The sequence below is a fragment of the Macaca nemestrina genome, chromosome 8, assembly GCF_043159975.1.
Source record: "Macaca nemestrina isolate mMacNem1 chromosome 8, mMacNem.hap1, whole genome shotgun sequence".
In the NCBI taxonomy this organism is placed as follows: domain Eukaryota; kingdom Metazoa; phylum Chordata; class Mammalia; order Primates; family Cercopithecidae; genus Macaca; species Macaca nemestrina.
The window spans coordinates 15,907,075-15,929,542 of NC_092132.1; the positions used below are offsets into that span (position 1 = coordinate 15,907,075).

Here is a 22,468-nt window from a genome sequence, read left to right on the forward strand (position 1 = left end):
GAGCACTCTATAAAGAAATGTAAGCATTATCAGCCCGTGTTGCATTTGAAGAAACTGAATTTTCTATGCATTTGAATAGCATAGAAAGGTGAAGAAACTAGCCTGAGATCATTCAGATGAAACATAGGTTGACAGCAGTTATGCATGGCCTCAAAACCCTTTATTCTAGGCCTCTGTTTCACCCCAATTGCCTGGATAACTAGACAATAGTTCTGCTGTCATTTTCACTTTTACTATGTTATGATAGATCTGGGAATTGTTACCTTTGTTTGTTTTTAATCCATAGTCTCTGTGGCTTCCCCAACAATACCAGGGGAAGTCTAAAAGAGACGTTGATTGTTTCCACATAAATTCCTTTCCAATGTCTTATAGGAGACTTAGTCATTCTCCCCTTTGAACTCTTATATTTCTTGGTTCATTCCTCTCTAGTAGCATTTCTAGATTTCAGAATGAACATTGACATTAAAGCTCAAGGATGCTTTGTTTTTGAGGTCTTTGAGCTAAAGAAGCTCCATGAAGCTTGAATAACCACTGACCCAACATTAACCCCTAGAAGACAAATCTTATCCTGGTTGATTTGTTATGAATTATCCCTAGAGCTTCTGCCTGAGGGTCCTGGCTTACAAGGTGACTGAACCCCTGTGTTGATTGTTTCCTTGTTTCAGAATCTGGTCCTTGAGTTTTCACATTTGGAAATTTGGCTTATACCTAAAATGCACCACATGTTAACGAGATTCATTGAGAACAATGCAAACACCAAGATGCCCATTTATTAATTTAAAATGAAAAGGAAAAAATGTCTTGACAGCATAAGATTTTTTTGAGTCCTCTGGTGAACATGTTTCTTGCTGAAACCACGGGCAAATAAATCTGAGGATTCCCTAATGCACTTAGGGTATCTTAATGGCTCTTGGTATCAAGGTACATACATTGGATAGACTCTCTTTAAAATGGAGTGATACCTGTTAAGGGGGGTTAAGTTATACTTAACCTTCTAATCAAAAGGCACTTTGTTTAAGACAGAGCTGGAAACTCTCAATTACTGCTGTTGGTGCTTTGTGACCTTGTATTTACACAGAACTGATTCAGGTGGCAAGGAAAGTCAAGACAGGACAATCCTAAATTACTTCTGGCATCTCACACCTTACAAAGTCTGCCTGCCTCTAGGCTGTTGCTTTTCAACCTCCAATTTCGTTAATATTTTGTTTGCTATTGGTCACTGAACTGGTCTTGGATCTCTCAGCTCTTCCCTTGGTTCTCTCTAGGACTATGTATCTGACATACAATTTTAGTTAATATTTTTTCTGACCTTGATTTCAGCCCCAAGAAGCCAACTTCCCTAAAATGGTCCAACTAAGTGGGAGTACCCCTGATTCCACCTTGGTGGAAGAGGTAAAATGTTCATTGTCTTCTCTCTCCCAAGCTTCCTCTCACACAAAATCCATTTTTATTTCAGCATTTTTCTCAGATACATTCACATCTTTGATTTTCTTGCGTTTAAGACTTTCTTGCCTTCAGGTTTTCTTGCAGTTAAGAGGACATGTGAGTAGATTGCCAGGGTCTTCCTTCTGTATTTTCCCTGAGAAATGGTTCAGTTGAACATAGGCTTCTGAAGATATCTGATCTCATTCATTACATGTTGATTTTATTTGGTTATATCTCAGAGTTTAGAGATGCTCTATTTTTTCCTTTATGCCACTTAATAAAAGAATAGTACCCTTGGGGATATTACTTTATAATTTATAAAGTATTTTCATGCCCATTCTCTCATCTCCTCTCAATAGCCCCTGGAAAGGAGATTACTGTGGAGTAAATACCTCATTTCAGTAATTTTTTGGATTTTCCCCTTACATCTGTGCTTTTGTGACTTGGCTGGAAATATCAGAGCAACTGACAGAGGCCACATAGTGTCTCTAGACAAGGAGACTGAGAAAAGACAAAAGAAACATTAAAAAACAAAATTAACAATAAAAACAAAAGCAGACTTTACAGAAGGAAGAAAGCTGGGCAAATGGCCGGGCTGTGCACATGTTGCATCAGCTTCAGAAAGAAATCCTCTTGGCCAAAGCATGTGGATCAGAATCTTTGCCAATGGGCTGCACAAATGAGGATTTGGATGTACAAATGGCATCACCCAGTGAGCTACTGGCATGTTCCTGTACTTTTCATGCTCCTGTAAATTCTCCTCAAAAGGTGAATTATTTTTAACAATCAAAGCCTGGCTTTGATGGTAGCTGCCATGAGGCAGGCCTTAGCCCCTAGGTCTGCACATGGACCCTCCTGCTTGCTCTGATCACTCACACCCACTCACATACCACACCTCAGTCCCCATCCAGCAACTGCTATATCCTCCCATTCCTGTGGCTTCTTTTTCTCTAGGTGGGATTTCTCCCAATTTGGGCCCCTGCTCAGCTGCATCAGTTGGCAATAGCTATTGGGAATGGGTGTTCAGAGCCTCCAGCTGCCTCCCCAAGGCAGCCAGTACTCCACTCTTCTTGAAAGCTCTGCATGTCTGGCTTGTCTTTCTCATTGTGTCTCTCTTTTCTCTTGCTCACAAATATATTACTTAAAAATAAAATTGAACAAACAAAGAACCTCCCTGCTCACATCATGTTCCTTTGATGCCAGGCCTAGCATCCCAGGTGCGGAAGTTTGAGCCTCTCATGATGCAGCAATGAGTGCCCACAGCATGTGGCCTGAGCATTTGTCTTGGCAAATGTCATTGCTTGCTGTGTGTGGTGCTACTGGGGTGTGAGTCTTCTGACTTTCAGCCTCTTGAGGTCTGGGTCCATGTCTGCATGTCTTACTGAATCTGATACTTCTCACAGCACAAGGCAGAGTTCCTGATTCAGGTCATATGTTCTGTATATTTGCTGCATGCATAAAAGAATGAATGAGTTATCTGAGTAACATTGTGCATCTAAGCAAAGTAGGAGCTGTGATATTGAACAAATGACTTGAATGACTGCTTTTTTCTTATGCATTCTTTTATTTGGAAAATATTTTTAAAGCAGAAAATCATGAAGAATAATAAAAACAAAGTGTCTTGCACCCGTTATTTAAAACTGAATTGGTAATGGTTTTTCTTCATATCTGCTTTAGATCTTTAATAAATGAAACATTTCATTTAATAAATGAAATAAATATGACTGTATGTCCTACATCCCTTTCCCGTTGTCTTCCATGTCTCCTCAGAGGTAAGTATTATTAACTCTATATAGAGGTACATAGTATACATAGCCTTCTCTATATGTATTTTATCTTTTCTTATACTTTTATGTACAAATATGTGTATCACCAGTACATAGCAGGAATCAGCAGCTTATGGCCTGTGAGGCAAATCCAGTCCATGACCTGCTTTAGTAAGGATTGCAAGCTAAGAATTGTTGTCACACTTTAAAGAGCTGTAAAACAAACAAACAAACACAAATAATATACTACAGAGTGTGTATGTGGCCCACTAAACCTAAAATATTTACCATTTGTCCTTTATAGAAAAGTTTGCCAAATCTGATATATAATATTAGCTTTGTTTTAAGCTATAAAAATGCATCATATCCTGTAATCATTCTAAAATTTGTTTTAATTTTCAGCCCTATATTTCCTGAATTTTGTCCTTATGTATATATACATTCTGCTTTAGTTCTTTTCATGGCTGCATAGTATTCCATCATATTGATATAACACACTTTAAAATTCATTCGCCTATGTCATTGACAGTTATATTGTTTTTTTCTTTTTTATTATGAAAAAAATGGCAAGAAATAATCTGATACCTTGTGTACATGAAAATTTTTTAAAGAATACATTCTTGGAAATGGAGTTATCAGTTTATAGGGGTTGTACATTCTCAATGTTGCTGGATGGAACCAAACTATTCTTGGCAGGAGTTGTAAATATTTCAACAATGTCTTAGTCTGTTTTGTGCTATTGTAACAGAATACCGAAAACTGGGTATTTTACAATGAACAGCAATTTATTTCTCACAGTTTTGGAGGCTGGGTAGTCCAAGATTGGAGGCCAGCATATGATAAGGGCCTTCTTGCTTTATCATCTCATGATGGAAGAGCAAAGAGAGAGTTGGGAGAGAGACAAAGTGGATCAAATTCATTTTTTTATAAGAAAACCATTCCCTCAATAATGAATCCACTCCCACAATAATGGCATTAATTCATTCCCGAGAGCAGAGCTTTCATGACATAATCACCACTTAAAGACCTCACTTCTCGACACCTCTGCATCGAGGATCAAGTTTTAACACATGAGCCTGGGGGAACACATTCGAACAATAACCTTCCATTTGAGATACATTCTTAATCTCTGCAAGCTTTAGCTCTTCCATTGACCCAGCTAATGGACAGGCTAACCCCTTTCCTAATGACCTTCAGTGCTCTATTTCCTCCATGTAACAGACCAAACATTACAAGTAAAATCTCACTGAAGAGCTGCAAATTGCAGGTAAAATGAGAGTATTGTCGCTTTAAAGAGGTTATGTGCAAGAATATCAAGAAAGGTTCTCTCTAGCCTGAGTAGAAATAACAGAGGCAGAAGGCTCTCTGAGGGACTTTGTCAGGAGGATGCCGAACGGCATTCCACTTCAGAGCAACGTCTAGTGACAGGTGTTCTGCTCTGTGGCAATTTGGCCCACTGCACACTTTCCCCAGGTGCTGTCGGTGATTGCTGTGGTTGGGGACCACTTCCCTCTAGGTTTGCAACTCTAGGGACAAAGACTGACAGAACAGATCCCCAGTGAAGTCAATTGTGATTGCACCAAAGAATCTGTTGAGTATTTACAGTGTAACTCATGCTGACCCATGGGCTGGAGCCAAGGCAGGAGAAAGGAACCCATGATATAAAATCCTTGTTTTGAGTTGTTAGCGGTCTAACTATTGCCTGGTATGAGAACCAATAGGTCCTTAGCTCTGTTGGGATCTCCTTGATTCTTGTAACATAAGAGATCATCTCTCATGTTCTAAACACAAAGTGAAATAAACTCACAGGACTGGGTCCAAGCTGTAGGTCCTTTGGGTATATTTGTTGGTTGCTCTGGCCATTGTTCGTTACCTGAAAAAGGAAAAGATTGGAGCAAAGGCTTTTCCTTACTAAATACATATATTCCTTATTATGTACTGACTTCTTCATTCCCTGCCACTACTGCATATTGAAGGTCTACCACCTCTCATATGGACTATTGCAATAAGCAGCTAATTGGTCTATCTGGCTCCAGTCTCTCCCTGGTCTACAATGCTGCCAGAGGGATGACTCTCACATATGAAACTGAAACTTGCAGAATCCCATTGTCTCCACCTGAAGTCCAAACACATAATGCAGAGAACATAGGTTTGATATCTACCTCTTGGCTCTCTAGAATCAACTCAACCTCTTCTCCTCAGACTCCTGGGCTCTTTGTGGTTTCCGAAAGGCACCATGCTATTACTTCTTTCCTGCTTCTTCTGATACTGCTACTGTTAAGGAGTTGAAATTAGATTAGGGACTGTCTCATATGCATTCTTATGAGCTGAGAACCTGGAAGAATAGTTGGTACCTCGTGGATGCACAAAATATATTTTTAAAATGAATGAATACATGAATGACTTTTCCTGGATAGGTTGGCTCTCCTTGGAGCTTAGGCCAAGTGCATCTTTGCTAAATGAAGCTTTTATTTGGATGGCAGCATCTTGGTGAGAAGCTAATCAAAGGCTAGTCAGTCTTCCCAAAGGAACCTTCCATTAGAAGGGGCTTGAAGGAGAAGTAGAGCTATGTGTGGAGCTGGAGAGGCAGCTACGATGCAGAAGAAGGGGTCAACTGGGAACTCCAGGGCCAAAATCTGCACTAATGAGTGGAGATCTGCAGTGTTTTTTATAATGTGACATTGCTTCTGGGCTAGGTAAGAGGAGGAACAAAGACAGGCTTCTTGGATATTATTCCCAAACCTCTGCCAAAAGTTATTAAGGAAAATGAAATTCTGATCAGGAATTTCATCCCGCATAGCAGGATTTCTTACCTTATATGCTAAAAGTGGGTATCATGAGAGAAGAACTGGCCTAGAAATCAAGAGATGTGAGCGCTAAGCTCACATATCCCAGTGGCTGTCCATGTGATCATGCACCAGTCACCTCTTTCTCTGGATTTCCACTCAGTCATGCCTTAGTTAAAAGGGTGGAACTAGATTGGGATCTACAAGTCTGTGACATCCATGTCCTCTCTCCCCTCTCCCTTGTCTTTGGGGTAGACATTATTAACTGGTGTGGGTCCTGTTCCACTGAGAATTCTTCTAGGAAGCCACTATCAATTGATCACAGATGGCTTCTGAGATGTTCCTAGCCAAGACTCCTCATTGCTGTGGCACCCTGAAAATCTCATGAAAAATAAGAGTTGCATTTGTGGTGGAACAATTGCTCTGATTCTCTTTACCTCTGCTTTGCTAGGATGATGAGCTCTCTCCAAAATGTCACTCAAGTCCCAGATTAGAGTGGCAGAGCAGAGGTAGCTGGCAGCACCACTAGGGACCAGTGGAAGGTCTTTGCTACCAGCTGAAATGCCTGATCTGGGTACAATTGACACACAGCACTAATAGCTAATTTAGAAATTACTTCTACAGCTAGCAGCTATTAATAAAAACAAGTAACACAATATAACACAGAACCAAATCCAACCAACCAAACAAGTAAAGCCAAAACAGCCAAAAAAGTAAAATATAGTCTCTCCAAAATAGATACTTAGCTAAAAATTTGACATTTTAGCCAATATATGAGGGAAAAGGGCATCTTGTATGTAACAGCTTTTATAAGTAGTAATAGGAAGTAACCTGGGTTCTCATTATAATTTTATTTCTCTTTGCTGTTCCTGCATTCAATATGTGCCCCATCATTTACTCTGAAAATTGTTTATGCATCATGAGGCTGCAGAGAGTACAGGCAACAGAGAATAGGCCAATGTTTTAATTAAGACTCATCATTCCCAGGGTAGTAATACTTGTCAATGGAGCACTAGATGTTTTTCTTGCACTTTCACAAATAATTGACCCCTGCAACCACCTGGCAAAAAGTCAGAGTGAAGAGTGTGCATCTGTGTTAGAAAAAAATAGGTTTTCATTTATTTAGGAAAGTTGTTGGGGGCTTACTATGTGCTGGGCTCTGGGAATGCCTATATGAGTGAGATGAAAGCCTAATGATCACAGCCTAGTTGGGAGGGGAATAATTGAAATTCAGTTGGTACTCAGTGGTACGTATGACTGAGCTGGCCAACATCAGTTAAGACTAGTTAGAATCCCTGCTACACCATTTATTAAGTCTTTCCAATATCCCACCTGCAGATAAGCCACCAATAGTTACCTAACCACATAGTAATAACTGCTGAAAAGGAAAAGACAGTGCGATCTGAGAGCAGGATGCTCAATTCGGGGAAAGTTTCCAGAGGAAATGAGGCAGAGTAGGATTTTAGAGGATGGGAAGGGATTCATCAGTTTGTCAAGGGGGAAAGGACATTCTTAGAAAAGACAGAATATACAAAGACTGTATACAGGGTCTTAGAGCACCCTTGAGGAACTGCATGTAGTTTACTGTAGCCATATTAAAAGGCACATTAAAAAATATAAGTAATGGTCATGAGGGCAGGGGTCATGCCTCTTGTGTTGCATAGCCACCTCATGCCATGCATTGAGTATAGTTGTTACTGACTAAATCTTGATTGAATGGATGACTGAATGCAGTAAGTGATGGTAGGAGAAGCAGCCAGGGAGATCAGGCATCAGGTTTTGAAGAGTCCCACTAGCCATTTTAAATAATTTATTTAATACTTCATCCTGCAGGTAACAGGAAGCATTTGAAAGTTATTAATGGGTTGGTGAAACTGGAGGCAGTGAACAGTTAGGAAACGGTGCAAAAGATAATAAGTGAGTGGTGATAGTGGCATGATCTTCAATACTATCCTCAACCTTAAGACCTTTGCTCCTGCCTTAGCTTAGTTTGAATTCACAGGCAGATCTGGCTGGTTTATGTCCCCATCCTCTACCCACTTAGTTCCCTCTAACTGAAATGCTTTCTCTGTTTTACCACTGTCATTAACGTGGTGAACTTCTTACTCTTCTCTCATAACTGAGCTCACATTTCTTGTCCCCTTATAAGACATTTATGAACTGTTGCTTCATTTCCCAGCTCCAACTCTCCCGGTGGAACTGAGGATTTCCTTGAGTCCTTATGGTACCCAATACAGCATTGTGCCCTGGCATCAATTCAAAGCTAGAGTTTATTTTTTTCTAGATTCTTCACTTCATGACAAGCCTTAGAAGTTAGGGGCAATGTCATATCCACATTTGTTATCCATTTCGTTACAAAGAACAGCACTTGGCCATGGCAACTGCTTAGTAATGAGTCTGGCTATCTAATTCTCTTTCTCTCTCTCTCTATCTACATCAACATCATCATCATTATCTATATTGGAAGTAAAGAAAGAAAATTCTTAAGTTGGTAATTGGGATATTTTCACTGGAGATTGTCTGTGAAAATCTCTCCAGCTGCTAATGGTGAGCCTAGAAAGCAAGGGATTGGTGCAATCTAGTTAAATTTTATAATAAACTGAGAAAAGTATACCTCTTCCTTATACTTTAATCCACATTGTTAGCCTGTTTTATATGTGCCATCAAAAGAGGCTTCTTTTGGATCAAGAGCACATCATGAAAAAATCTGCAAGCCTGGAGATTATATTGAATGTCAGAAGAAACCCAGCAAGGATTTTTATTACTTAGTTCAGAAGAAACTTAGCTGGGTGATCCTGTGTCGTTCAAAATTATTTCTTCATGCCACCTAGAAAGCAGTGAATCAAGTGGATTAAGAAAGGAGACTTGAGCCTCTTTTATTTCATAGTCCTTCTCACACGTCCATTCCTCTCCACATTTTCCCTTCTACTCCAACGATTTAGTAGGGCATTTTCTAAGATTCTTCTCTTTTGAAAAAAGATAGAAATTCAAGACATATAACGTGCCATTTCCCTTGGCATCATGTAGACAGCAGTAATTGATCATAGAAATCTTTCTTTTCTTTCTTTCTTTCTTTTTTTTTTGAGATGGAGTCTCCCTCTGTCGCCCAGGCTGGAGTGCAGTGGTGCAATCTGGGCCCACTGCAAACTCCACCTCCCAGGTTCACACCATTCTCCTGCCTCAGACTCCCAAGTGGCTGGGTCTACAGGTGCCTGCCACCACACCCGGCTAATTTTTTGTGTTTTTAGTAGAGATTGGGTTTCACCATGTTAGTCAGGATGGTCTCCATCTCCTGACCTGGTGATCCACCTGACTAGGCCTCCCAAAGTGCCGGGATTACAGGTGTGAGCCACCCTACTCGGCCTAATCTGATTAGAACCTAAAATCTTTTATAGCCACCATAATCAGTCATAAGTTGCAAATCCAGGCACGGTAACACTCTGGGGAAGACAACACTCACCACTCACACCACTCCACATACCACTCACATCACACACACCACACATATCACCTCATATACTACATACACTATTCACACCAAACACACATGCACACAAACACAAGTACACAACACACACCAATACGTTACCAATGGGCAGTACACACATACCACACATTAGACACACACTGGGTCCACTGCCAATGAGCAATAATATTTTAAAAGGAATCTTTTTTGTAAGTGGTAGATCTCAACAGTGGGCTTAAAGTATTCAGTAAACCGTACTGTAAATAGATGTGTTCTCATCCAAGCTTTGCTGATCTGTTAATAGAGCAAAGGCAGACTAAATTAAGATAATTCTTAAGGGCCCTAGAATTTATGAAATGGTAAACAAGTATTGGCTTCTATTTAAAATCACCAGCTGCATTGGCCCCCAAACAAGAGTCAGTCTGTTCTTTGAAGTTTTGAATCCTGGCATTCTCCTCTTCTCCTCTTTGGCTATGACTGTCCTAGATGGCATCTTCTTCCAATAGAAGACTGTGTTGTTTGTGTTGAAAATGTGTTGTTTAGTGTAGCCACCTTAATCAATGATCCTAGCTAGACCTTCTAGATAACTTGCTGCAGCTTCTGTGTCAGCACTTGCTGCTCCACCTTGCACTTTTGTGTTACAGAGATGCCTTCTTTCCTTAAAACCTAATGAACCAACCTCTGCCAGCTTCGTACTTTTCTTCTGCAGCTTCCTCACCTCTCTCATCCTTTATAGAATTGAAGGGTTAGGGCCTTGCTCTAGATTAGGCTTAAGGGACTGCTGTGGCTAGTTTGATCTTCTATCCAGACCAGTATAACTTTCTTCATATCAGTAGTAAGGCTCTTTCACTTTCTTGTTATCTGTATGTTCACTGGAGTAGCACTTTACATTTAGTTAAAATATTTTTCATTTGCATTCACAACTGTTAACTGCTTGGTGTAAGAGGTCTGGCTTTCAGCTTATCTTGGCATTCAACGTGGCTTCCTTACTAAGCTTAATCATTTCTAGCTTTTGCTTTAAAGTGAGACACTTGTGACTTCCTTTCACTTGAACACTTAGTGGCCATTGTAGGGTTATTAATTGGCCTAATTTGGGCTCATTCATTGAGCAGAAGAAACATTTTCAGGACTCTGAGCTTTTGCTCTACTTATTCCTAGATTTGGAATACCCTCTCCCTTAGCTTGAAATTATTTTCATCCTTCAAGACCCAAATATGAATTTTCATGTGAAAATGTTACCGTTTCCTCTGCTTTGCATATCCTACTTATTATGATATCACTTGACAGTTAGTTGCAGGTGTCTCTGTCAGCCTTCCTGGACTTGAAACTCCTTGCTGGCAGAGGCCATGTTTCATTTAGCTCAATAAGTTCAGAGACCAGGTCAGGACTGGAATGTGTAAGTGCCTATTAAATGCTTGTGGGGGATAATGGCTTAGTGGCAACTGTCATGAAGTGTGAGCCTCCCTTCTGTTTTCCCCCAGGAAGGCATCAGTCAATTGTTCTTATTCTCTTGCCAGAATGGCAAATGCGAACACACGTTGAGAGGATATTCTAGAGAACAGCATGGAAAATGCCGTAGGGCTGTCACCCCTGTCTTTTCTGAATGAGGTGGTTCCACATGTAAGTAAAGTGTCTTCTGTTGTTTCTTTGCAAACATGATAAATATAGGTAATTTCACAAAATCAAGGCAGTAGAGACCATTTGACTTAAGAGCTGGGCAATCATCTGTACATCTGCTACTGCTGTTTTCCATTTGCTATCAGCCAGAGAAAAAGCCTTTGTCCTTTGAGATGGGCTAACCTTAACTGATGATATAAGTGAAATTTATATCTCAATACACTTTTTTACTTTAGAAAATTCTGAGAGTCTTCCCTTACAAATTACAATATTCAGTCCCTGTCTGGGTGTTATAGAGGATCCAGTAAAGGTGAAGCTATAAACCTTGCCTCACTGATCAGATATGAAAATAATAATAGGAAAAAAATTAATAAGAAAGAAAATATAATAGGTTATGAAGAGTGTTTCCCACAAAGCCTCTTCCCCTGATCCTACCTGAGAGAAGATGAAAAGCAGGAAATTGAACTATTTCCTCCAGAAAACAGAGCCAAGAGTTTGAAATCACGTCTTAAATTCAAGTTTTGGACAAAATACTTAATATCTGTATAATCCATGGCAACATGTTTAACTTTTTCCTGTGTTATTTTACTCACTGGAAACCTGTAATAGTAAACTTCCTTCAGAGGGCAGATAGAAGGATTAATGAGAAAATATATGAAAGATGCCCAGAATGATGACTGACTTCTAGTAAGTGTGCAACAAAATTCAGTCCTTTTTTCTTACCGGATTTTGTGAAGTTTGCAACACTTTGTAAAATATAAAGTGCTCTACAATATTAGTTATTTTTCCTATATATTTGATGTACAGGATCAAGATCAACTACTTATGTTTACTTAAAAAGACACCAAACAAATGAATGGGTCATTATGGAGTTTCTATTCAATTTAATATGAAGGAATACAGAATAGATCCCTGGAAATCTTTCCCTCATTTTTGCCCAGTTCTAAAGCTGTTTGCTTTAGAACAATCAAGAATTACTGTCAACATTGAAACATAAAGAGGAAGAAACTTCAAAATATTACCTTAATGTGCTAGGCATTGAATTAGTATTGATTTGGTGCTTTAAACATGGTACTCATTAGGGGGATTGTACACACTAGTAAAGAGACAAATTAAAGCAAGTAACTATTTTGATAAGAAATTGCACAGGTGAAGTACAAAATTTAATCCTAAGGTACCATAAGTATAGAAACAGATTGGCAAATGAAAGAAGCAGGCACCCACTTTAGATTCCATCATGTACTATGACAGTGAGCTTTCACCTTACCTCATTTAATCTTCATGGCAATATTATGGGGCAGGTGTTAGTGTCTTTTGTAGAGCATTAGGGTAATGTGTTGGTTTTCTTTCATTCATGTGGTTAGTAAGAGACAAGATAAGATACAACCCCACGAGCTCTGACTTTTGGGGGCACTTAGACTGAGATCTCATTCAATCATGTTCCCATGCAACGAGGGGCTGTCCTCCTGCAGATAATCTGATCGTATGCCTGTCCAGGTAAAACTCAGAATGCAGAGCACGCCAGAGTCAAATGTTAGTAAAAAAGTGCTTCTACATCCAAACACTTTCTGATCATTACTTAATGACGAATACTCAGCTTTGGAATGTGAATCTCTGTTTAAGTGTATTCTCACTTGATTCTCCTCTAAAACTCAGAAGCAGCAGAGTGTGTGTTGTGAGGGGAAAAGAGGAAAGTGGTGTACACAAGTGTCCGTTCATGCACCTGTGTGTGTGTTGGGGTGATGTTGGAGTTGTGTGTGTGTGTGTGTGTGTTTTGCAGGGTATGAGGTTGGGATTGGGAACTAGGAGTTAGTGTGGGGACGTTTGGATTCCCACTTGTGGCAGAATTCTTGCTACCAGTGGAGGAACTCTAAGACATTGTCTATGCCTTGCCCACTCTCACTCCACTACCTGTTCATAAAATCTTAATGACAACTCATTTCAGGAGCTGTAACTAAGATCCTTTAAGTCAAAGAACTTTAGTGAACTTATATGGCTTTGAGAGGTAAAATGAGTAAACGTGATGCTACTTTTTGATCCTCAAAACTGAGATGTAAGACTCAGGGAAAATCTGAAAGGAGGAGGGCATTCCACAGGTCGAATCTCGTATGATATACATCCAACAGGATGCAGGGCTGGCACCTCCCAAACCGAGAAGCCTCTCTTTACCATAAATTGTGAACCCTAGAGTCTACCAATTTACTGGCATTGGTTGTATTAGTTTCCTATGTTGTGTAACAAACTACCACCCATCGATAGGCTTAAAACAACACCCATTTATTATCTGCAGTTTCTTTGGGTCAGGGGTCTGGGCATGGCTTAATTGGCAGTGTAACCTTATGAGTTTGAGCAGTTATGCCTAAGGCTGTAATCAAGGTGTTGGTTAGGCTTTGTTCTCATTTGGATCTTGGGATCCTCCTCTAAGCTCATGCAGGTTGTTGACAGAATTCAGTTCCTTGTGGTTATAAGAGTGAGGTGCTCAGCTCCTAAATGCCACTCCTCTCCATAGGTGGTTCTCAGTATACCTTTTTCAAAGCCAGTAGGAGATCCTCTTTCCTGCTTTGAGTCTGTTCTTTCAGAGAAGGCTTGAAACCCCCTTCAAAGAACTCACCGGCTATCCTGGAAGACCCAACCAAGATAACCTTCTTGATGAACTCAAGGATAATTGGTTAGGGATGTTAATTACATTTGCAAAATTCTACTTCCTTTGCTATATTCTAACTGGTGAGGAGCAAACCATAGGTTCTGCCCTCCTTCACAAAGGAAGGAAATTATACAAAGTGTAGATACAAGGGGACAGAAATCTCAGAATTCTACCTGCCATACCGGTGGATTTCAAAACAAGCTGTATGTGTTCAAGTTACCTATGACCCATCAGGAGTTGGGGACAAATGTTAGAAGCTCAATTTATAATGACTGTTTATCTCATTCATTTAAATCTTGTGTGATATATGATAAATATAATCTATTAGAAAAGTAGAAGATGCATGAAATTTATAAATAAATACATCTCTTGAGAATTGTGCTTTTTAATTTGTTTCTTACTGATGGGGAGAACAATAGAATATTGTCTGGAAGCCAACTGGAGAATAAGTTTTAAGAAGGAACAGTAATAAGTCACACCAAATCTTCTGATAAGTAAAATGAAGACTGAGAATTGTTCATCTGATTTGGTATGATGGGATTATTGGTGAGTTTATCAGGAATAATTTTATTAGATTGGTGAGGATGGATTTTTTTGGAGTAATTTAAAAAGTTAATTGCAAGTAAGAGAGTATAGCCAACAAGTATAGACAAAATTTGGAGTCATTTTTTCTATAAAGTGGTTCAGAGATATATGCAAGAGCAGGTAGAGGGGTACAGGTTGAAGGTAATGTTTTTCTGAGAGAATGATTAATTACAGAATGATTGTGTGCTGATGAGAGTGATTCAGTAGAGGAAGAAAGAGAGAGAAGATAATTGCAGGAGAAAGATTGTAAGAAGGTGAGAGGCATGGAGCCTGCTACATAAGAAAATTTTTACTCTGCAAGAGGGGGAAGAGGATAGGAACAGGGAGCATCCCTCCCTTGCAACAGTAGGAAGTCAGAGCATCAAGGTACGTGTGCCAATATTTTAGCTGATTCAGTGACAGGGCGCTAGGAATATTCTCCTTTAGTCACTAAGAAAAATGATAAAAAGAGTGTCTGAGAAAGTAGCTCACATAAATAAGTGGCAGTTATGAGCCAAGATCAAAGAGTAACAGGAACTTGGATGTTTGATAAGAGAGGAGAACTTGTTAAATAGTCTGAGGGGAAGTTAGAGAGTGAATTAACAGAGAGCTATATTAGATTTGCCAGGCAGTATTTAGGGGTCCAGTGAGCCTTGCCCTGAATTGAAGGTTAGCCAAGTCAGTGGAGTTATGTTTCCTTCCAGTCAGCTGCCCAGTTGCAGGGATGAAGTCAGGTGGGATAACAGGGTAACAGGTTGGGGGTTTTGCCAGATAAGCACAGTGGAGAGTTGGTGGGAATTTTGTGGTAAATAATAGAATTGTGGTAGAGGCTCATGTCTTCTTCCTGTGCACATGCCAAACGCCACCTCCTAGGGTGTTTGGCTCTAGTTTGGGTCCTTGGGATATGAGAAAACGTGACATGTTTCTGGACCAAGGCAGTTAATAGTTATGCAACTTTTTGACACCATTTCTGTTTGCAGGTGAAAGCGTTTAGGGTTTGTATGTTACAACAGCTAGTGTTACTTTAATACAGGAGTTAAAGTAGTATCCAGTGGGATTATAATGTGCACCACTAACGTGGTGGCCAACTTGTCCCAGGTTGCCCAAGGCTTTAAAGTTTTGACACTGAAAGTCTTGCATCCTGGGAAACTCCTCAGTCCCAGGCAAACTGGGATGGTTGGTCACCCTAGCCACTGACACTAACTTTAGGAGAAGGGAAGAAAGGACAGGAAAGGGTTCATTTGTCATTTAAAATTTGTACAAATAATTGCAGTTTTCAGGAGGAAGCAAGAATGGTTCAAATGGCAATGAGGACTAGAGAAAGCAATCAGAAAAGAAGGAACAATCAGAGATTAGAATGCTTGAGGGCACTATATTTGAGTAAATGCAGTTATTAGCAATGACAAGACCCAGAGCATGGAAGTAGAGAGCTGAGATGTCACAGAAGAAAATATCCTTGGAAGAGAAGATAGAAACAGAAACACAAGAGAGAGCCATGGCGTTAAGTGGATGGTGGGGGTGGTATTAATAAATAATTATAACAGAAGAATTAGTGGTGGAGAGAAAGAGTTCCAGGAGCTAAAACCTTCCACAGATGAGAGAAAGAGACTAGAGGGGCAGTATGCACTTATAACAAGGAGGAGTGATGGGAAGTTTAACCTGAGACATGTGTTTCAGTGGAACTGGGATTTTATAGAAAGGAGGGAGGATCCTTGATCTGAAAATGTCAATAATGGGCAAGGTGGGCTCCTACACCACCTCTGGCTCAGTGCATGAGGGGCATGTTAAGGCAATTAGCCATGTTCTCAGAGGCTAACAGGGAAGCACTGTCTTCAGTTAGGGCAAGAAGAGGTTGAAATTAAAGAGGATTTTGCTGATGTCAAACTATGAGTCCTAGTGCATAGTGGTAGAGTGTAGAAAATGGGGCTAGGTGAGAGACAAAATCAGATTAGGGAATGTGCAACTGTTTCGGGATAAGAGTCAGGTGATGAGAGAAGACTGAAATTGTGGCCTTTTTGTGGGAGCTCAGGATAACAGAATGTAAAGAGGAAAGAGTTAATCTTGAGGATCTCTTAGGGGTGGTAGATAAAAGAACAAAGAATGCTATGGCCACTCTTACATTCACCTGCAAGCTATACAGGCTGCAGTGAGGGAGGAGAGAACTTGCCAGTGAATTGAGGAGCTTCATGACCTTCCCTTGAATGATGGGGAAGAGCTAGTTGAGGCTGACGATATGGGGCTTCCTTAAATTTTGGAGTGGGCAGGTCCTAAAATGTTCCTTACTACCACAAAGACATTCTGTCTACCCTGGGTGCTCCTCTCTACTTCTCTTCTTCTTCCCTCTCATATTCTTCCCTATCCTTTCCATTTGGAAGAAAAAAGCCAAACAAACTCCCATTTTCCTCTGACAATGCTCAGCTTTGGTGTTCCTTTTTTCCAAAGACTTAATCTATGTTTTGAATTCACAGTAGGTAAAGGACTTAGATTAAATGTTTTGTTGTTGTTGTTTTGTGTTTTTTGATAATAGCTTTATTGAGATATAATTCACATCCATACCATTCTCTCAAAGTGTACAATTCAATGCTTATATTAGTATATTCACAGCATTTGCAACCATCACTGTAGTCTCATTTTAGAACACTTAGAACAGGTTGCCTTTCTTTCCATATGCTGTCGAGTTGATTAAGTGGGTGAAGTCTTTTAGGCATAATTATATATGATAATTATTACACACTTTATTTTTGTTTGATGTCATTTTAAATCAACATTACATAAAAATATTGTTCAGCTATTATGGTTTACAGATGTCATAAAAATTATATAGTTTTTGAATATTCCCTTCTCATATCACCCTGGTAAAATATTTTCCAGTGGTGACTGGTGTTCATACTTTCCCTTGCTTGAATACATTTCACAAGTGAAATGAAGATGTTTGTGTGTTGTGCGTAGTATCCTGCTGCTACATTAAGACCTATAGCGCTATAGTGCAGAAATTACTGCTTAGGTTTTGCTTGGAGTAGGATACTTTGACTTTATTTTGAGCAAAGTTACAAGTACTTAGAAGGCCAGATTTTCTGTCACTTTTTAGAAAAAGCTGAGAATAAAAGAAAAACAGAACTCATATCCAGTGTCCTGAGGACAAGAATTTCAGAGTCACTGCCAAGTTTAGTTACTCAAGTCATAGAAGCCTTGGGCATGGGCATCCTGCAATGACCAACAGTGAGAAGCCCACCTGAGCCACTGAACCTGCTTCCTCTCACCCCCTTTCCCTTTCCTTGCGATGAAAAGAGCCAATCTTGGTAGCCAGATTCTGGCTCCATCACCCACAAGCTTTGTGATCTTGTATAACCTCTCTCTTTGAGACTGCTTACTCAAAAGAAAATGGGAATCCAGGCATGGTGGCTCACTCCTGTAATCTCAGCACTTTGGGAGGCTGAGGAAGGTGGATCACTTGAGGCCAGGAGTTCGAGACCAGCCTGGCCACAACAGTGAAACCCTGTCTCTAACAAAAATACAAAACAATAGCCGGGTGTGATGGTGCATGCCTGTAGTCTCAGCTACTCAGGAGGCTGAGGTAGGAGGATTGCTTGAACCCAGGAGGCAAAGGTGGAGGTTGCAGTGAGCCAAGTTCCCACCACTACACTCCTGGGTGGCAGAGCAAGACTGCATCTCAAGAAAAATAAATAAATAAAATAAATAAATCAGAAAATGGGAATAATAACGAAATGTCTTATGCAAAGATTATAGATACCGTACCTAGCGTAACTGCTTCTCCAACACAGCAAGCAATAGATTAGGTCTTCCTTCATTCCACCAGCAAGTCAACATTTAATAAGCAGCATATACATAAGCCAAAACTAGTTAGTATTCAAAAAAGGTAGATTGTAGTTAATGTGAAGCAACAAGGAACATATTGTGTGGGTTTTTTTCTTTTAACTTAAGTTTATTTAGGATAAGACAGTTTGTAATTGAAAGTCACAGTTCTTAAAGAAAGTGTAAAACTTGGCTGTATGAATTGGTTCATTTTTCCCAAGGGTCATAATAGTAAAAATTTTTTTGGTAGGATGGGACTGGGAGCATAGATTTAAAAATAATGAGAGGAAACAACATCTTTAACAACATAACTATCTGTTTGAAGTTCAATGCATTCTTATCATTTAAGTAAAATGCTCTATTTCACATTGAAAATCATATTTTGTTATGTGGTTTAAGGTTTTGAATGTGCTCATTTGTAACCTGTCACCAATTTCTATTTCATTCTTTTCCCAATTATTCTGTGAAATTCTTTAGTGAGAACCTGTATCTTACATCTAGAGTTTATGATTCTTTTGGAAAAATTAAGTCTACTAAGTAAGAAATATATCTAATGCAACAAGACACCAAAGAAATTGACTTGATGTTATCTAGTTTAATAATCCAAGTCTTAATGCACCTTCTGATGGTAACAGGATGGTTCTTTTAGCAAATTTCTTGCCAGTGTCCTTTGATGGCAAATTCAGTGAAGTCTCAAACATGTGGGAAATGAAAAAAACACTTGAAATTAAAGAGCTGAGCCTGATGGGATTGTTGGCCTCTCTCATGTAACTTCTCAGAGTATATTTGAAGGGGGCCTCTGATCATTAACGGAAATTACAATGGTAGAGGAACCCAAGCCAGGTGAAATATACAGAACTTAGGCAAGCTGTGCTCGTGTGTGTATGCATGTGTGTCTTCTTGCACCTGTCTACCAGAGCCAGATGGAGCCTTCTGTGAACAGACTTCTTCAGCCACAGAAAAGTGCTGGGGATCTCTCTGGAGTTTGCCCTAGCGCTGGTTCCCATTTTTGAACACCTTTGAAATATTAGGGTATTTTTGTCCTGAAAAAACACCTGCTACAATTGCATAAATGAGTAGTTTGGGGTCCTTTAATGAAGGGTGGGTGCAGAAAGTGAATTTGCTTCATTCTGGAGCGTAGCATTCCATGCCATTTTTGTTTTCTTTTGCTTTAGGAAGGCCTGAGGAGGGAAGACACAGAGTCATGCTGACTAAACCAGATCACCTAGAATTACCAAATGGAGAGATAAAAAGAATCACCCACAAATTTGTAATCATATTTACTCACTTTTCAAAGGTTTCTCCAACTTTTTGAGTCAGGACGAATCATCTTTTATTTAATTTCTTTAAAAAAAAGAAGTAGAAAGAGATGATGAAAGAAAAGACTCTAGTTTCTTATTTGAAGGCACAGTAATTATTGTCCGTTGTCAAGGAAACTTTCCTCCTCCTGACAAGTCAACCAGTATCACTTAAGCCTTTGTTCTAACAAAAACGGGCTTCCCTCTATTGAGTACACATCAGATATATGCTTTTTCTTAATGTAAATATTAATAGATGGCCAATTGTTTCCATCCTTCAGAGTTCTCTATTTAAACATTCTCTGCTGAATTTGTTTATTCCACTGTAAAACCATGGCAACCACATTGAAAAATGTTTTCCTGTTTTTCAGAGTGTTGGACTATTAGAACATTAGGAATCACTAGAAATAAACAATACAACTTAGAACCAAGTCTTAACTCTATGTCAGGAAGATGAAGTATGACCAAGCAGCTGTGTAGCAAGTTCCAGGGACCACAGCAGAGTAGGCTCTGTTGGCTGGGCACGGTGGCTCACGCCTGTAATCCCAGCACTTTGGGAGGCCGAGGCAGGCGAATCATGAGGTCAGGAGATCGAGACCATCCTGGCTAACACGGTGAAACCCTGTCTCTACTAAAAATACAGAAAAATTAGCCGGGCGTGGTGGCGGGCGCCTGTAATCCCAGCTACTTGGGAGACTGAGGCAGGAGAAGGCATGAACCCGGGAGGCGGAGCTTGCAGTGAGCCGAGATCGCACCACTGCACTCCAGTCTGGGCGACAGAACCATAGGGAGACTCCAACTCAAAAAAAAAAAAAAAAAAAAAAAAGAATAGGCTCTGTTGTCGCTACCTGGCTCTGTCCCTGGATGTGCCCAGTCACACCCCTTTTCTGGGGTTCATTTTGCTATTCAGTAAAATAGGGAGGCTGGACTACAGTTTAAAGGGCTTTCTGGTGTTTCAGAAAAAGGTTCTCATGAAGATCTCTATGTAGATTATTGAATGCAACCTGAGAAAAAACAATGTTAGGCAGCGGATACTTGGTTCTTTGGTCCATCTGGGCTACTATAGCAAAAGTAGTATACCTGGATGGCTTATAATCAACAGAATTTTTTTTTTTTAATTGTGGAGGCTGGGAAGTCCAAGATCAAAGTGCCAGCAGATTTGGTATCTGGTGTTTTCTGGTTCATAAATGGCTGTCTTTTCGCAGCATACTCACAAGTCAGAAGGGGAAACAGAGCTCTCTGGGGTATCTTCTATAAGGGCGCTAATCCCATTCATGCGGGCTCTACCCTCATGACCTAATCACCTCCCAAATGTCTCACCTCCTAATACCATCATATTGGGGTTTGGGATGTCAATATATGAATTTTGAGGGGACAATATAGTCAGTCCGTGGTACTTGGGGACCATATTGAGGGAGTTCACAGAACAGGGCATGGGTTTTATCTTAAGTATTATCTAGTTGCAAAATGCAGTACTTAGGATATTATAAAACAGAATTATCGATTTTACAGATCCATTATATTTTAGGGAGTTGTCTCCTAACTATATCCCTTTCTCCTGGAGAGTAGCACAGTTCTTTGGACTACAAGATGTCTAGGAGAGATACCAAGGCTCCCCCACGCTGCCTTTCTCCTCTTTCCTCTTTCTTGCTCCTCAGCACTATGAGCATAGGAGGGCCATATGTAACACCCCTGGCTTCCTTGGCTTGGAGAAGCTAGAGAAGGACGCATTTTACTCTTGCAGAATTTGGCTTCAATCCTCTTGTGGGGATTGAGGTAGAATCCAGACCTAATCATTCAAATAGCATTTGCTGCCTTCGTCCTAGCTTCAGCCTCCTTTGTCTCTATTTCTATTCTTGCCTGGGGCTCCCTTGAAAGCAAACAAAGGCTGTAAAAATGTGTCTAGAAATATCTTCTTTATTATTTTTTTCTAAGGAATATATTTAGGTCATTTTACTATTCTTCTCGGCCTTCAGGGACAAGTATATATATATATTGCTTTACCAAGCCACCTACTCCGTTTATGTGAAGTGAGGTGAGATCTGGACTTTGCAAGATTTGCAACAACTGAAAGGTATTCAAGCTAGTTTATGGCAAAGCCAGACACTACACTGATGGAATCAAAGAGTCCCAAGAACTGAAATGTCAAAGCTTTGGAACACTTTTCATCACACCTCTCTTAGAGTGCCCATTTCTTCAACTCTAGCATAAGCAGATTGTGTTATATGCTCTGTCAGGTTCCACTCAGTTTCCACCTTTTGTTGATTTATCTTAATCAACATATCTTAAATAATGATAAATCAACTTATTTTAATGATACATCAAGAAAAGCAATATGATTTAAGATATATTTAGTGTGTCTGCCTTTTAAAGGACTAGTATAAATATCTCTGGAATATTTAAAATCCCTGAAGACATTGGCTCAAAGTATTATTGTTTTCTCTAATTCACTAAGACTAGGGAGCAAAGTGTACTTGTGGTATTTTCGAACCTGACTGGTTGTGAAATCACAAAATGATGGTCAAAACTGTTTTTTACCCTTACCTATGCCTCTATTTCTGGCTTCTCAATGACAGAGCATAATCCCAAGAAACCAAAAGGGAATAAAACAATCCACTTGATGAAAATGACGCCATCACTCTGAATGTTCAAGGGTCTTTAATAAAGCTTGTGGCTGAAAACCAAGCCCAAAACTAGGTTTCCTAGTTTTTCTTCTAAATATAAACTTCAGGATCTGACTTGAGACTATTTGGATGTGGAACCTAGAGTCTGTGTGTTACCCGTAGGCATGGGGGGCTCCAGCATGGCTCATGCCCATAGTCTTTGGTAGAATAAAGTAGAAAAGAGTAATGAGTATGAGGCAGAGGGAGAGACTATGGTGAAGTGGAAAAGAAGTGCCCTTCTTTATGGCATTGGGGGAATGAGGGATGAGAGTCCCCCTACTCTTCAACTTTGAATTTACTAGACCTGGACTTGAGTGCCTGTTCCACCACTTAAGAATTAAATAAGGTAATGTGTATTACTGCTCAGCTAAGGAACAGGAATATGGTAAGTTCTCAACACATGATACCTGTTTTTATTATTATTTA

General features: G+C 39.8%; 1 long non-coding RNA gene across 2 annotated transcripts; it reads right to left on the bottom strand.

Annotated features, from left to right (window-relative positions):
- Positions 1-1,846: 1,846 nt before the first annotated feature.
- On the bottom strand, positions 1,847-19,544 carry LOC105492803 (uncharacterized). 2 transcript variants are annotated; one of them, XR_011606448.1, is made up of 3 exons: positions 19,370-19,544; positions 4,999-5,064; positions 1,847-1,926 (listed from the first exon to the last, which is right to left on the bottom strand). It is a non-coding gene; the product is annotated as an uncharacterized lncRNA (long non-coding RNA). The 2 variants fall into 2 exon arrangements; XR_011606449.1 differs by lacking the exon at positions 1,847-1,926 and adding an exon at positions 3,326-3,404.
- Between the last annotated feature and the right edge of the window lie 2,924 nt (positions 19,545-22,468).